The 13,993-nt window shown below is 42.7% G+C and overlaps 1 protein-coding gene across 1 annotated transcript in view; it reads right to left on the bottom strand.

Annotated features, from left to right (window-relative positions):
* The window catches only part of LOC134751064 (clavesin-2-like), a 95,926-nt gene extending 95,149 nt beyond the window's left edge, over positions 1-777 (bottom strand). The window contains exon 1 of the mRNA XM_063686407.1: positions 767-777. The gene's annotated coding sequence lies outside the window, so the exon portion shown is untranslated. The remainder of the gene's footprint in view (positions 1-766) is intronic.
* Positions 778-13,993: the final 13,216 nt, after the last annotated feature.

The raw sequence follows: 13,993 nt of genomic DNA, 5'->3' as shown, positions 1-13,993 counted from the left end.
AAAAAAAATCATTTATCCATATTTAAATACATTTTATCGTATTTTTATAAATCTTCATTTTTAGTTTTAAGGTGTGTATTACTTTATGGTATAGATGGCAGTATAGATGGCAATATACGAGTATGAGTACAGCTTTTCAATACGTAAGGTTAAATGAAGGTACCTAGGGTTTAATTTATTTTAATTATTATCCCGTTTCTAAGAACATCTAAGAACAAAATTAAATTATTAGTTGATGTGTTCATTACTACAGTGACATCTATTGATAGTTATTCTCAAACAATCGAGCTATTTAGTGTGTTACAACGGCAAGCAACTAAACTGTCTAGTGATGCGATAGATGGCGCTTAGAATAAGTTCATGCCATTATAATTTTTTTTTTATGCATCGATTTACTATGTTTAAATGGATTTTTTAAAAGGTTTTTGTTGTAATATGTTAAGTAAATTAGAACTATACATGTTAATTTAAAATTAGCAAGATTTCAAATAACATAAATATCGAATGGTGCTCTGAGTGACATCTCTTGGGTTTTTTCTGGAACTAATCGAGACTTGTATTCTACAGTTTGTACTGACAAACAAATTCTGGCGAGAGCGCGCTGCCCATTTCGATCGCCCTCCTCCGCACCTGTACTAATTGTTTCCCACAAGCCATCATGCATTAATGACATCTTCATAGCAAACTTCCAAGAGTAGAAATTCCTTGCACCACTCAATTTTTCAATTGCCACGTGGCCCGGTCCGGCCGACATGGCTCCAGCAGGTGCTGCGACGGGTTGTTCGACCATGCTCCCTCCTTGAGTAATTTCAGTAAATTAATTTAATCTTCCTTACTTGCTTGATTGCTTCAGTCCTCAGCGTGGTCTGGGCCCCGTAACCTATTATGTCGTGGGGCGTCAGCAGAGTGAGCGTGGAACCCCACTAATACTTTAGGGGATAACGAAGGAAAAACAATTGACAGTTATACTTATATTCGCAAGTACACAATAAGCAAAAGGTAAAGTGCTTTCTGTTTTCAAACTTTTGCCTACATTAATATTCAATTGAGTTGATAAAATCAATGGTAGCAGTGCACTAGCTAAAGCTAGAGAAAAATAAAACTCAGGGACCCATTTTAGCTCGAAAAAGAAACAGACATCTAAAAATGGGAATCAAAGCATAGGTATAGGAAGTTCATATAGGAACCACGTCACCTTCTGTCACTTTCTCCAGTCAAATAAGTCCCCAGTTATTCCACCTGTGAGCTCGAAATCCCGGATCGCCGTATCACGGGGCCAGGCCGCGGAAAATGGGAAAATTCCTCGATATCCCGAGACGGGATATAAATTATCCCGGATCGAGTTGGTGTGAATTTCGGAATTTATAAGTTTTTTCGGTGATGTCAATTTAGCTGGTCCGATAATTTTCTAGTCTGATTTGGGACTTGCTTCGCCAGCATAACTTGTGTGTGGTGTGAAAATTGAATACGAGTATTGAACAATCGAACATACACATTATTGAATAGACAAAAACGTCTCTTTCCGCAACACAAAGGAATTAAATTAGGAAGTGAAACACAACAATTGTTACACGGTTGAAATCGCAGACAAAAATCAAAAACTAGTAACTTGTTATTTAGTAGGTACCTAAAAAATAAATCTAGAAGTGAGTTTAAAACTATTCGATTTGTACATTTATTTTGAACCGTTTTTATTCATTTTCTCCTAACGCCGTATCTTATCTTTCATTTTGTTTTCCCAAAGGCTTTCATAAATAGGATAAAGGTTTTAATCTTTTAAATGAAACCTGGCGTTCGGAATCCCTCAGACCTTTTCACTAAACATTTTCTTGCGGCTTAGATCTAAATGATTAAACGTGCATTTTGTTTAAGAGTAATTAATCACTCGGATTACAAATTACGGCGGCTGTAATTCCAGTTTTTGTGAATTAGAAGTGCGGTAAGTGTTCCGTGTCACATAATATCGTTTCACGAAACACGTGTACAAAGTAAATACTAACATTAATTCTCAGGATCCTTTTCAATTAAAACAACAAATATAGGTACACGATTAGTACATATCCCATGTAATCAATCAGTAGACACGTTTTCGTATTATCACAGGGGGTCTAAGAAAATGACAATTGTACCTACATCGACTAACTCCTAACCAAAGATAGATATAACTCCGTAATAGATGGATACAGTCTAAGGAAAAAACGTGCCTCGAAAATCAAGAAAATTTGATTCTCGTTCAGAGGGCGCTACTAGTTTTGGCCTACAGTCGTATAGATGGCGTTGACGGTTTCGTTTGTTATTTAACAATTTTAACGCATATCAGTGAAAGAACATGGGTCAAAATCATAAAAATAATGAATGCAAATAAAAAAAATCATTTATCTGTATTTAAATACATTCTATTGTATTTTTATAAATCTTCATTTTTAGAGTTTTGAGTTTTGAGTTTTTTGTTTTTAGTTTTAAAGTGTGTCGACAGATGGCAGTGAATTTACTGGGGTTACAAAATTTACTATGACAGTACCGCTCTAGTATAAGTTACTCTATGTCCTAACGAAAAGAAATACGGGTGGAAATCGGGGTGAGATGATGGATGCAAAAGACACGTTACTATTTCCAGACATTATTTAAATTCCGCTTGGCGTTTTCTATAAACGATTGTCGATTTTGTCATCTCGCCTAGGCTGTTGTCAGATAGTCAGTCACTCGGCTTGCACTAAGAAAAGGTAAAACAAACGATCAACCCAACGGAAGGATTTAAATTTCCAAAGGGTGGGAAAATTGCTAACAAAAGATAAAGATAAAAGACATTTATTCGTGACGATCACAACACAAGTACGAACATGTACAGACAACAACAGCGAGAAAAGAAGAGATCATCAAGTGTGCATCACACACAAAAGCAAAGCAAAGCAGTGTGCAAAAGCTTATGTGCCTTTGAGAACGTGACCCTAAAATGTAACCACGTGTGTGGAATTATGGAATAGAGCAAGGTCGACACGAGCTTGTTTTAAAAATACTTGTTTGCATAATTTGTATTGTACAAATAAAGATAACTCATGTTTGTAACCAGTGGAAGTAACGCGATTTGAACCACAAAGAGAAATGCCGAAACCGTCAGATTGGCCAAATTACAGGCGATTGCAAAACCTAGCGACTATTGCGTGCGTGGACCGGTATAAACTTGGAGTCTGATAAATAACTTGTAACTATTCCAAGATCTGTATTAGTCCATTCAAAAATAGAGCGACCATTTTGGAGAACAAGCTTAATCAAGGGGTGTTGGAATCTGGTACAGAACAATCCAAGATAGACCCTTGTGGATACCCTGATTTGATTCTGCCAACCTCTCTAGAAAAGTGTTAGTCTCAGCTTTCCGAGTCCGGTCCGGACACATCCCTACAAACAAGTTTCTGTGCATGATGGGTGTTAAATCGTCACCACCTTGTGCAAACTGTCAGAAGACTGATGACTTGTCTCACGTGTTGTTGGAATGCGTCCGGAATTCGGACTTGAGAAAAAGAATTTTTGGTAGTCTGGGCTCCATGCACAATGGACAGATCAATTGTTGGTTGGCAGAGCCTATATCGGACAAAGCAATCAGTGTTTTCCACTTTATTGACCTCTTCCTTGAGTAGGGAACTATGATAGCACCCATGAGGCTGACATGTTCACCTAGTGTCCAAAGCCTCCATAAAAACCAGATAAGTAAAAAAAAAAGAATAGAGCGTCAAGGTCTGTCTTATTTCTACCACTGAGACCGAAAATCGTAATTTCACGGTAGTATGGTGTTACATGTACAATCGGGGACATTCCCGGTGAACCACTTCAGAAAAAAATTTACCTCGATCCTTACGAGCGATGCATTTAGGATTCTTTATAATGAAAAGGGTAAAAACAGGTAACAGGTAATGAGACAAACAATAGGTAACTAGTAACTAGTAGTAAGGATAGTTTATTAGTTGTTGTTATTTAGGCTAAGCTTCACCTCCCGATAAAGATAACCAATTAGGATGCATTTTGGATTATTTATCTTAGTTTGCAAATACCGGCCGTCACAAAGACACGCAATAAACTACCTGAAGCTGACCTTTTATTTTCAACTCCCACATTTTTAATTGCCATGCTATTGATCATCACTTTTGTGATATCGCCTGACCATCTCCAAGACGTTTTAACGATTTTTGCCCTTAAAGTGGTTCACCGCGAATGTTCCCGATTGTACATAAAAACTAAAAACCTATTGTTACATATTTTAATACCTATTTGTTGTCATTGTTTTGAGTCGCATTTGAAATAAGAGTATATAAATTATATATTCAGTTATCTACCTATTCCAATCCAAGGAGCGAATCCCAGCAAAAATAGCGAACCAACACTTAGTAAGATAAAGTTGAACGAATTTTATTTCCAAGAAAGAACCAAACAAACTTAACCCTCTCCTAACACTGCTTAACAAATACTTTCTTAGATGCTACTTGCAAACGCTTTCTTCGTGGGTGGGGAGCGAAACCGGTGAAAGCGCAGATTAGAGTTACTTAGATAATCCTTTTGTTTTGTGTGTAAGGTTCCGTACCCGAAAGGGAGAAAGGAGATTGTTTTATGAGGCTGTCAATAGCCAGTAATCTATAATGAGGGCTATCGTTTTTTTGCTCACCAGTGCGGCGAATTCATACGCGTTAGCCCTCATTACTCGTTATTTAAACAGTTTCTTGACTTTTAGTCTTTTTTTAAGTATAGACAAACAAGCACAAGATTCACCTGATGGTATAAGCAATATTTCACCGTCGCCCACCAGACCGCTGCAGCACGGGATTACCGTAGCCTATGGATACATGCTCGTTGCCTGTGTGACTTTCTTTGCAGAAAATAATAATCTTAAGATCTTTTTGTACTCACAAAGCAATGATTAAATGAGTATGAGTATGAAATCAATCTCAAAGTGTGGTCCCAAAGTGAAAAGTAGAACATTGTTTATTTCGCTAAATAAATCGCATTCGACAGAGAATTAGATAAAAAAAACTCCTGCAATAAAATAAAAAAATGCGTATTAGCAGTAATAAAGGAGTGAGTAAGTCCTACCTCAAGGGCCTGACACTATTTGATAGAGAAACATAGTCTTATTGCGCTTCCTATAAGAGGAAAGAGAAAATAGTGCCATGCTTTGTCCTTATAACCGACCGGGTGGCATCATAGGTTGGAAGCTATGGCGAAATACCGAAATTTATAAGAGTGAAAGAGAAAAAATCCTGTGCTGCCCAAATTTTATATGAATATTCTTTCTCTTACCCCCGGTCGCTCGGTGGCGCGTCTATAACTACTTGTATATACTATGTCTATGTACCTTATAGTCTTGTCGCAGTCTCTTCTATCTGCTTCGCTCTGTCTGCCTCTCAAGCACCATCTGTGATTAAAGGTATTGTATGATTACAAAGATCAAGTACCTATATTAAATAGGTATATTAAAACTTGACAACTGTTTAAGTCGAAATTCGCTCGACATGTTTCACTCCGTACCGAGGAATCTCATCGGGAACTGCGGGCTGCAGCTCTCCGCGACCGATGACGGCGCGGGCGACGGCGGCGGCAAGTAAGGCGAGAGACTACCCTCGTTTTTGACATGACTGTCAAATGACGGGTTGCACACAACACCACCACCGCACATAATGTTAACGAAATATAAAGTGAGTCGATCTTGTTCAAACTTGTTCGAGAAATCGGATCACTCCCACCCACCCACATTTATCTACCAGCCGTCTAGCATGAGTTGAGTGTAGCGCGCGCGACTCCATAAATCTTGCGCGACTTCAAGTAGTTATGGACTCGCGCGCTAACTCATGCTAGCTAGTGAGTCGATCTTGTTCAAACTTGTTCGAGAAATCGGATCACTCCCACCCACCCACATTTATCTACCAGCCGTCTAGCATGAGTTGAGTGTAGCGCGCGCGACTCCATAAATCTTGCGCGACTTCAAGTAGTTATGGACTCGCGCGCTAACTCATGCTAGGTAGTGAGTCGATCTTGTTCAAACTTGTTCGAGAAATCGGATCACTCCCACCCACCCACATTTATCTACCAGACCGTCTAGCATGAGTTGAGTGTAGCGCGCGCGACTCCATAAATCTTGCGCGACTTCAAGTAGTTATGGACTCGCGCGCTAACTCATGCTAGGTAGTGAGTCGATCTTGTTCAAACTTGTTCGAGAAATCGGATCACTCCCACCCACCCACATTTATCTACCAGACCGTCTAGCATGAGTTGAGTGTAGCGCGCGCGACTCCATAAATCTTGCGCGACTTCAAGTAGTTATGGACTCGCGCGCTAACTCATGCTAGGTAGTGAGTCGATCTTGTTCAAACTTGTTCGAGAAATCGGATCACTCCCACCCACCCACATTTATCTACCAGACCGTCTAGCATGAGTTGAGTGTAGCGCGCGCGACTCCATAAATCTTGCGCGACTTCAAGTAGTTATGGACTCGCGCGCTAACTCATGCTAGGCAGTGAGTCGATCTTGTTCAAACTTGTTCGAGAAATCGGATCACTCCCACCCACCCACATTTATCTACCAGACCGTCTAGCATGAGTTGAGTGTAGCGCGCGCGACTCCATAAATCTTGCGCGACTTCAAGTAGTTATGGACTCGCGCGCTAACTCATGCTAGGTAGTGAGTCGATCTTGTTCAAACTTGTTCGAGAAATCGGATCACTCCCACCCACCCACATTTATCTACCAGACCGTCTAGCATGAGTTGAGTGTAGCGCGCGCGACTCCATAAATCTTGCGCGACTTCAAGTAGTTATGGACTCGCGCGCTAACTCATGCTAGGTAGTGAGTCGATCTTGTTCAAACTTGTTCGAGAAATCGGATCACTCCCACCCACCCACATTTATCTACCAGACCGTCTAGCATGAGTTGAGTGTAGCGCGCGCGACTCCATAAATCTTGCGCGACTTCAAGTAGTTATGGACTCGCGCGCTAACTCATGCTAGGTAGCAGGTCGTGTTTTAACACCGATTATTTGGGTTAGTAGGGTTAGTAGGTACATTTGCGAAAAAATACAATGAAACAAATATTGGTTATATGAGTATTACACTTACAGTTGCAGTTACAAATTCTCCATTGAACTTGAATGATATTGTTAATTCACCACTATTACGTTCGTCGATGATAACATTGCAAAAAAAAAAATCACAATAACTCATTTCAATTTTCATATCATATAAAAACACTTTCACGGTTGCAATACTTGCAATTTAAGATTAGCAAATCGTTTTGACAGTTTTTAAAAAGAAGATTTGACTAGTAGGACACAACCTTGATGCTGGCAAAATTGTCCCAATGGACAGATGCCATAAGAACCAAAAACTGAACTGAACTGACTAGTAGGAGAATACTCTATGGGGGTTGGCCGGTCGAAATAATTAGCAGATGGCGCCAGCATAGCTTGCTTGCAAAATTTTGTTTTTTTATTCCCTGGATGCCAGCCCTTTAAGCCAAATCTCATAGAAAAAGGGGCAAGCTATGATGGCGCCATCTCTGCAAACCTTTGACAGTTGCCAACCCCATTGCAACTGTATAGCCGGTCAACCTAATTTGTCTACGGGAAGATTACCATCGCGCCTACATTTTTTAAATTAACCGCTTTTTCTACTGACGGAAATGGCTTGACAGACTACATTAAAAAACAATTTTAGACGTTGGTGCAATACGGACCGGTCCGATGATATGTCAAACAACCGACACTGCGTCAATGTCAAATTTTAAATACGTCATGTCATTTAATTAATAATTTCACTAGAATTCGCTTACGGAAACAAGTTGCAGAATGCAGACCTATCATGTTTTTGCTTATCTAAGCTAAGGATAAGATAACTGCGACCTAGATTGAAGTTTAATCACGTATTGTGATCCTGTGAGTTCAGACACGATGTTGTCCCGCTACGTGGTGACGCAGGTGAAGCACAATGGGTACTTCCTGGCGGGGCTAGCGCTGGGGCTGTGGCTGGCGCTGGCGACGGTGCCGCTGGACGACGCGCCGACGTGTGCCGCGCCGCCGCTGCCAGTGCTAGATGACTATGAGCCACAGCGCGAGGAGAGGCCGGATGTGAGTTTGCTGGTTGTTTATTGGTAGCGAGGTCAATGAACTTGAATGTTGATATGACCTGTGACATTGCGTCTTGTTTTTGTATATGTCACAGTTAAAATTCGTTTATGAACACTGAACAAGAGTTGGTTTGACTGACTTCCTCACTCAAGAGTAAGTGCTTAAGAAGCAGATTTAATTAATAGTCTTGACTGGGTATAAGTTTCAATTGTAATTATGGGAGGCAACTGACTAAACAATGTTGCGTATTACTAGGTACTGTTCCATGTACTAAACACCTTGTAAATTATGTTCTCAGCATGCGGCAGTGGCAGCGGGGCGAGCAGTGCAAAGGCCACGCTACTACAGCACAGAGCTGGGTATGCGCGCGCCGATGCTGGCCGGCGTGCTGGCCAGCGCGGTGGACGCGCGATCCGACGCCATCAACGACACGGCTCATGTCCTGCAGCCAGCGTTGAAATTCTTTATCACTGCGGACAGCCGCCAGGTCTGTATACAAGAATACTAACCTTATGCTTTGCATTTGATGATTGACCGGTTTAGTTTTAGTAAAATTTAAATTAGCACAAAACTCTTTTGTCAGGCTGTACTTTTAATTTCCCTCCTATTTCTTGCCCATCGCGGAACAATGGTGTTCTGGACCTTTAGGAGACGTGCGCGGAGCCGAAGCCAACACGTAGAGGCCCTTTTAACACTTTAGTGAAATGTAAGCGGTACACCCTGCTGCCCTTGCCCGAGTCATGGGACGCATGAAGAGGCAGCACCCACCAGGGTGTAAAGGACTATTGAGAGTTGATGGGATCTAAAATTAACTATCCCTCCTATTTATTATTATGAATTAATTAATAAAATGGGGAACAGTGTTAAATGTTGATTTATTTATCAGTTGTAGTATTATCTTCGTCAATATACTGTACTCATGGTGTCTCTATATCCACCCCACCACTATTTCACAGGCTTCTTACCTTATCTAGATTTAATAATTGTGTTTTAAATTCAATAATATCTATCCATGATATTTCGATACAAAGTTATTTTTAAATTGAATTAGACAGCTTGTCATTTACCTACTTAAATGTTACGTTATTCCAATTTTGAGCTTAAATTAAAAACTCCACAGGCGTCAAGCGGCCTAGCTAATGTGGTGGGTTTCACCGATTCCCGCGCCCTTCTCCGCCCGTTCCACGCCCTCAAGTACCTCGCTGATAACTTCCTCGATGAATATGACTTCTTCTTCTTAAGTGCTGACAACACTTACATCAATGCGAGGAGATTAAAACAGTTGGTGACTAGTATCAGTGTTTCGCAGGATCTGTACATGGGCGTGGTCGAGGGTGACAGCCAGTATTGCTCACTAGGTATGTATGTAATCACATAGTCTGTTTCTAGGGTTCCGTAAAAACGGGACCCTATTACTAAGATACCACTGTCCGTCTGTCTGTCTGTCACCAGGCTGTATCTCATGAACCGTGATCCTAGCTACTACTCGCACTTGGCTGTTTTTTTTTTATAATTTTGTTTTGTTTATAGTAAGCGGCATCCTCCTATCGAACAGCGTTCTCCGCGCGGTACACAACGCGCTCGACTGGTGCGTGCGTAACTCGTACTCCCCCCACCATCACGAGAACCTGGGCCGCTGCGTGCTGCACGCGGCGCGCACGCCCTGCACTAACTCTATACAGGTACAATTGGTGCCCTAATATAAGTGTACTTACACTCGAACAGTGTGCTCCGCGTACACAACGCGCTCGACTGGTGCGTGCGCAACTCGTACTCCCCCCACCACCACGAGAACCTGGGTCGCGTATCCATACTAATATTATAAATGCGAAAGTGTGTCTATCGATTAAGCTGAAAATTGGTATAGAGATAGTTTAAGTCCCGGGGAAGGACATAGGGTAGTTTTTATCCCACAAGTCATCCTTCGAGGGGGTGAAAAGGGGGGGCTACCCAAATTACTAATTCCACGCAGACGAAGTGGGCAAAAGCTAGTAAATTATAATTATGAAATTTTTTTGTTCATTTAATTTTGGCGTCAACTTCCTTTGATTGTCACTTGTCCCTGGTTTTTCACACTTTTCATTTTGCAAAATGATATTGGCAAGGTGCGAAGTCGGTAGAGGGAGGAGTGGCGCTGATTGTCACAACCACGTATTATGGAATGTCACACATAAAATTTCTCTGAGAGTGTCTGCCATTTGAACTATTTTATTCCATAACATTTAACGTGGAAAAGCCCAAAAAAGAATTGCAGCACAAGTCACTACCACTTGCATAAAAAAAACCTATTTTATACAGGGCGAGACCTACGTATCAGCAACTCTATCCGACCCGCTCCAACTGACGCCATCTTTAGCGGACGCCGTGACGGCGCATCCGGCTACACCGCCGCAAATGTACTCGCTTCACGCGTACGTCTCTAGTGTGTTGCTGACGAGGGCCAAGGACGAAACTCGAGCGCTGCGGAGGGCTCTACACAGGGGGATAAGGAGTCATCCGCCTGGGTAACTATACATTTCTGAGTGGATTGATGTACAATTTGGCTTAATGAACAAGTGAACTTGAGTAGATCGCATTTAATCGAGTCACAAGAGATCCCTTATAGGGATAGGTCCGCCTTTGTACATTGTATATATTTATGTTCTTTTATTGTGTTTGTAATCTGTCTTATGTACAATAAAGTGTTTACATACATTACATACATACATACAAGTCCCTGTGTTTCTTCCGCTAAATGTCCTGTTAACGTAATGCTGATTTGCAAATACCAGGGTGAATAGGGATGGCTGGGGTGAATAGTCCCTAAACTTTAAATGTGATTTTCTTGACAATTTCGTAAAAAATACCCACACAAATTGTATCATTTGCTTGAAAATAATAGTAGATTTATTGTGATATCACATTTAAGTTTTGTCCCTATTTACCCCAGCCATCCCTATTTACCCCTGTTTACGGTACCTCTTTCAACTGATTTTGGTTGGTTTGGATTTTGAATCGAATGGTACCATTTTCTTTTTTTCTTTAAAAATAAAAAATAAAAACTATAATTTTGAGACTGGAGTATTTTTGTATAATCTCAATATATCTTTTTAAATTCCACTTTTTTTATAATGGATTACTCATTTCTGTCCATTTCGTATTTTGTTATAATATTCAACGTGTGTCAAGTACCCAATTGAGACATTTCCTCAGCTTCCGCAACGGTACATGGCCCGGCGGGCTGCGCTCCGAGCCCGGCCTGGCGGCGCCCGCCCCCGACTCGCGCTTCGACCACCCGCGCTGGATCTCCTTCAACCGCTCACACGCCTACATGCTGGACGACCTGACTGCGGTCCGCCGTCTGCCCCGCGCGCACACCGCGGCGCTGGACGTGAGTACATGTGCGACAGGGACGGATGACTCGCGGCTCTCCTCATACACACGTCTACATGCTGGACGACCTGACCGCAGTCCGCCGTCTGCCCCACGCGCACACCGCGGCGCTGGACGTGAGTACATGTGCGACAGGGACGGATGACTCGCGGCTCTCATACACACGTCTACATGCTGGACGACCTGACCGCAGTCCGCCGTCTGCCCCGCGCGCACACCGCGGCGCTGGACGTGAGTACATGTGCGACAGGGACGGATGACTCGCGGCTCTCATACACACGTCTACATGCTGGACGACCTGACCGCAGTCCGCCGTCTGCCCCGCGCGCACACCGCGGCGCTGGACGTGAGTACATGTGCGACAGGGACGGATGACTCGCGGCTCTCATACACACGTCTACATGCTGGACGACCTGACCGCCGCGCACACACTCAGTGCCGTACGCGAGTACTAACAGCGATCTAAATCTTTCCAATGTTATTATAAAATTTTGGCTGTTTAAAACATGAAATTATGTTGACATACTTAGGCCCACTTGCACCATCCCACTAACCCGGGGTTAAGCGGTTAAACCGTTAACCCAGTGGAAAATAAACACATGTAGTTTATTTTGCTCGTATTCGAAATGAAAAGTAGTGTTTACTCGGGTGAAAGGCATTATTTCATCCCTTGGTTAACAATCTATTAAAAGACTTCACCGTTTATAAGGCATAAGGAATTAAGGATGTCAGAAATTATGCAAAATTTAACCCTAACACTTTGAAACAAAGTTTAAAATGATGTGGGAAACATATCCCTCTAATATAAAGGCTTAACTGGGTATTATATTTCAGATGGTGTGGGAAACGGCCCGTGCCTGGGCACTCTGGCAGTTCGGAGCGCGCGAGGCTGCGCTCGTCGAGGGCGCCATGCGCTGGGAGCCCGCCACCGCACTGCGGTATAGATTACTATTGAGGCTGACAGGAGACAAAGATAGTGGACAGGTAAGTCAGGTAACAATGGACAAGTTCGCTCGTTTAGTTTTAGTTTAGTTGTAGCTTAGCTTGTCATTACCAAACTTAAATGGAGCTGGGCGGGACATGTTGCCAGACAGAGTGATGGCAGGTGGGCCAAAATGTTAACGGAACGGTGGCCGCTTTCAGACGAAAAGAGTGCCTGGCGTCCGTTGGCTCGTTGGGTGGACGACATTAGAAAGATTGCGGGTCACTTCTGGATGAGATTAGCTCAGGACCGGGACAAGTGGCGTAGCAGTGGGCGATAAAAGGCTGATATGATGATGATGTAGCTTAGTTTTAAGTCAGGTACCCACTGATAATCAGCGCCATGGCTTGTCGAGGCATTGCGCTGAGTGGGGATATTTATATAGGGGTTAGGAGTTTGTCAAATGACTGTCTCATTTCAAACATAGACAGAGATAATCATACTGTCTTTGTTTTACACTAGTACTAGCACTCAAAAAATAAGCATGATTATAGTTTTTTAGGGTTCCGTACCCAAAGGGTAAAAACGGGACCCTACTACTAAGACTTCGCTGTCCGTCTGTCCGTCCGTCCGTCTGTCTGTCTGTCACCAGGCTGTATCTCATGAACCGTGATAGCTAGACAGTTGAAATTTTAACAGATGATGTATTTCTGTTGCCGCTATAACAACAAATACTAAAAACAGAATAATATAAATATTTAAATGGGACTCCCATACAACAAACGTGATTTTTTTGCTGTTTTTCTCCGTAATGGTACGGAACCCTTCGTGCGCGAGTCCGACTCGCACTTGGCCGGTTTTTTTTGTTCTTATTTACTGCCAATTTAATTTGACTAACTATAAATGAATTCTGTTGACAGGCAATCCGCCTTCGGCAGTTGGAGGTGGTCCGTCCGTTAGGTGCGGCGCGGCTGGCCCCGGTTCCGTACGTCACCGAGTCCGCACGGTTGGCTTTACTACTCCCCGTATTACTCACACAACATGCGTAAGTAAAAATAACGTTTGAAGGGTTTAGGGTTGATCACTCAAACGCCAATGTCAACAATACATTTTATTGACTTATAAGTACATATTAGATGCATACAATTACGGGTTCATACAAAAACAGGTTTACTTCCTAACTGAATTAAAACGTGAAGTAGACGGCAAGGTTGAGCACGCCTACTTCCGTTGCAAAGAGCCAAGGGACAGTCGGGAACCTATCGCCAAGGCACTAGCTACATCCTAGGGAGGTCAGGGAGAAGACTGCAAGTGGCTATCGAAAGTATCGAACTCCCGTCCCACTGAGACTAGCCAAACTACAGAGGGTGTACCTATCGCTAAGGCAGTCGCTAGCTGAATCAATCTGATGCGGCGCGGACGCGGCTTTTATTCGGTCCGCTCGGCGATCGTCGTGCGCGCTCGGTGCTCCTCGGTGGCTGGCCGGTGTGACGCAGCACTGTGCGAGCGAGAAAGTATTCGAGCCCGCGAATGATTATTAATATTGTTACATTCTCCCCCTCTGGTACTCGATGACGTCCTGTGAGAGTACCAGGA

Source organism: Cydia strobilella, chromosome 21, assembly GCF_947568885.1.
Source record: "Cydia strobilella chromosome 21, ilCydStro3.1, whole genome shotgun sequence".
Classification (NCBI taxonomy): Eukaryota; Metazoa; Arthropoda; class Insecta; order Lepidoptera; family Tortricidae; genus Cydia; species Cydia strobilella.
The sequence above is the reverse complement of the archived record's forward strand: the minus strand, read 5'-3'. Positions and strand labels throughout refer to the sequence as shown.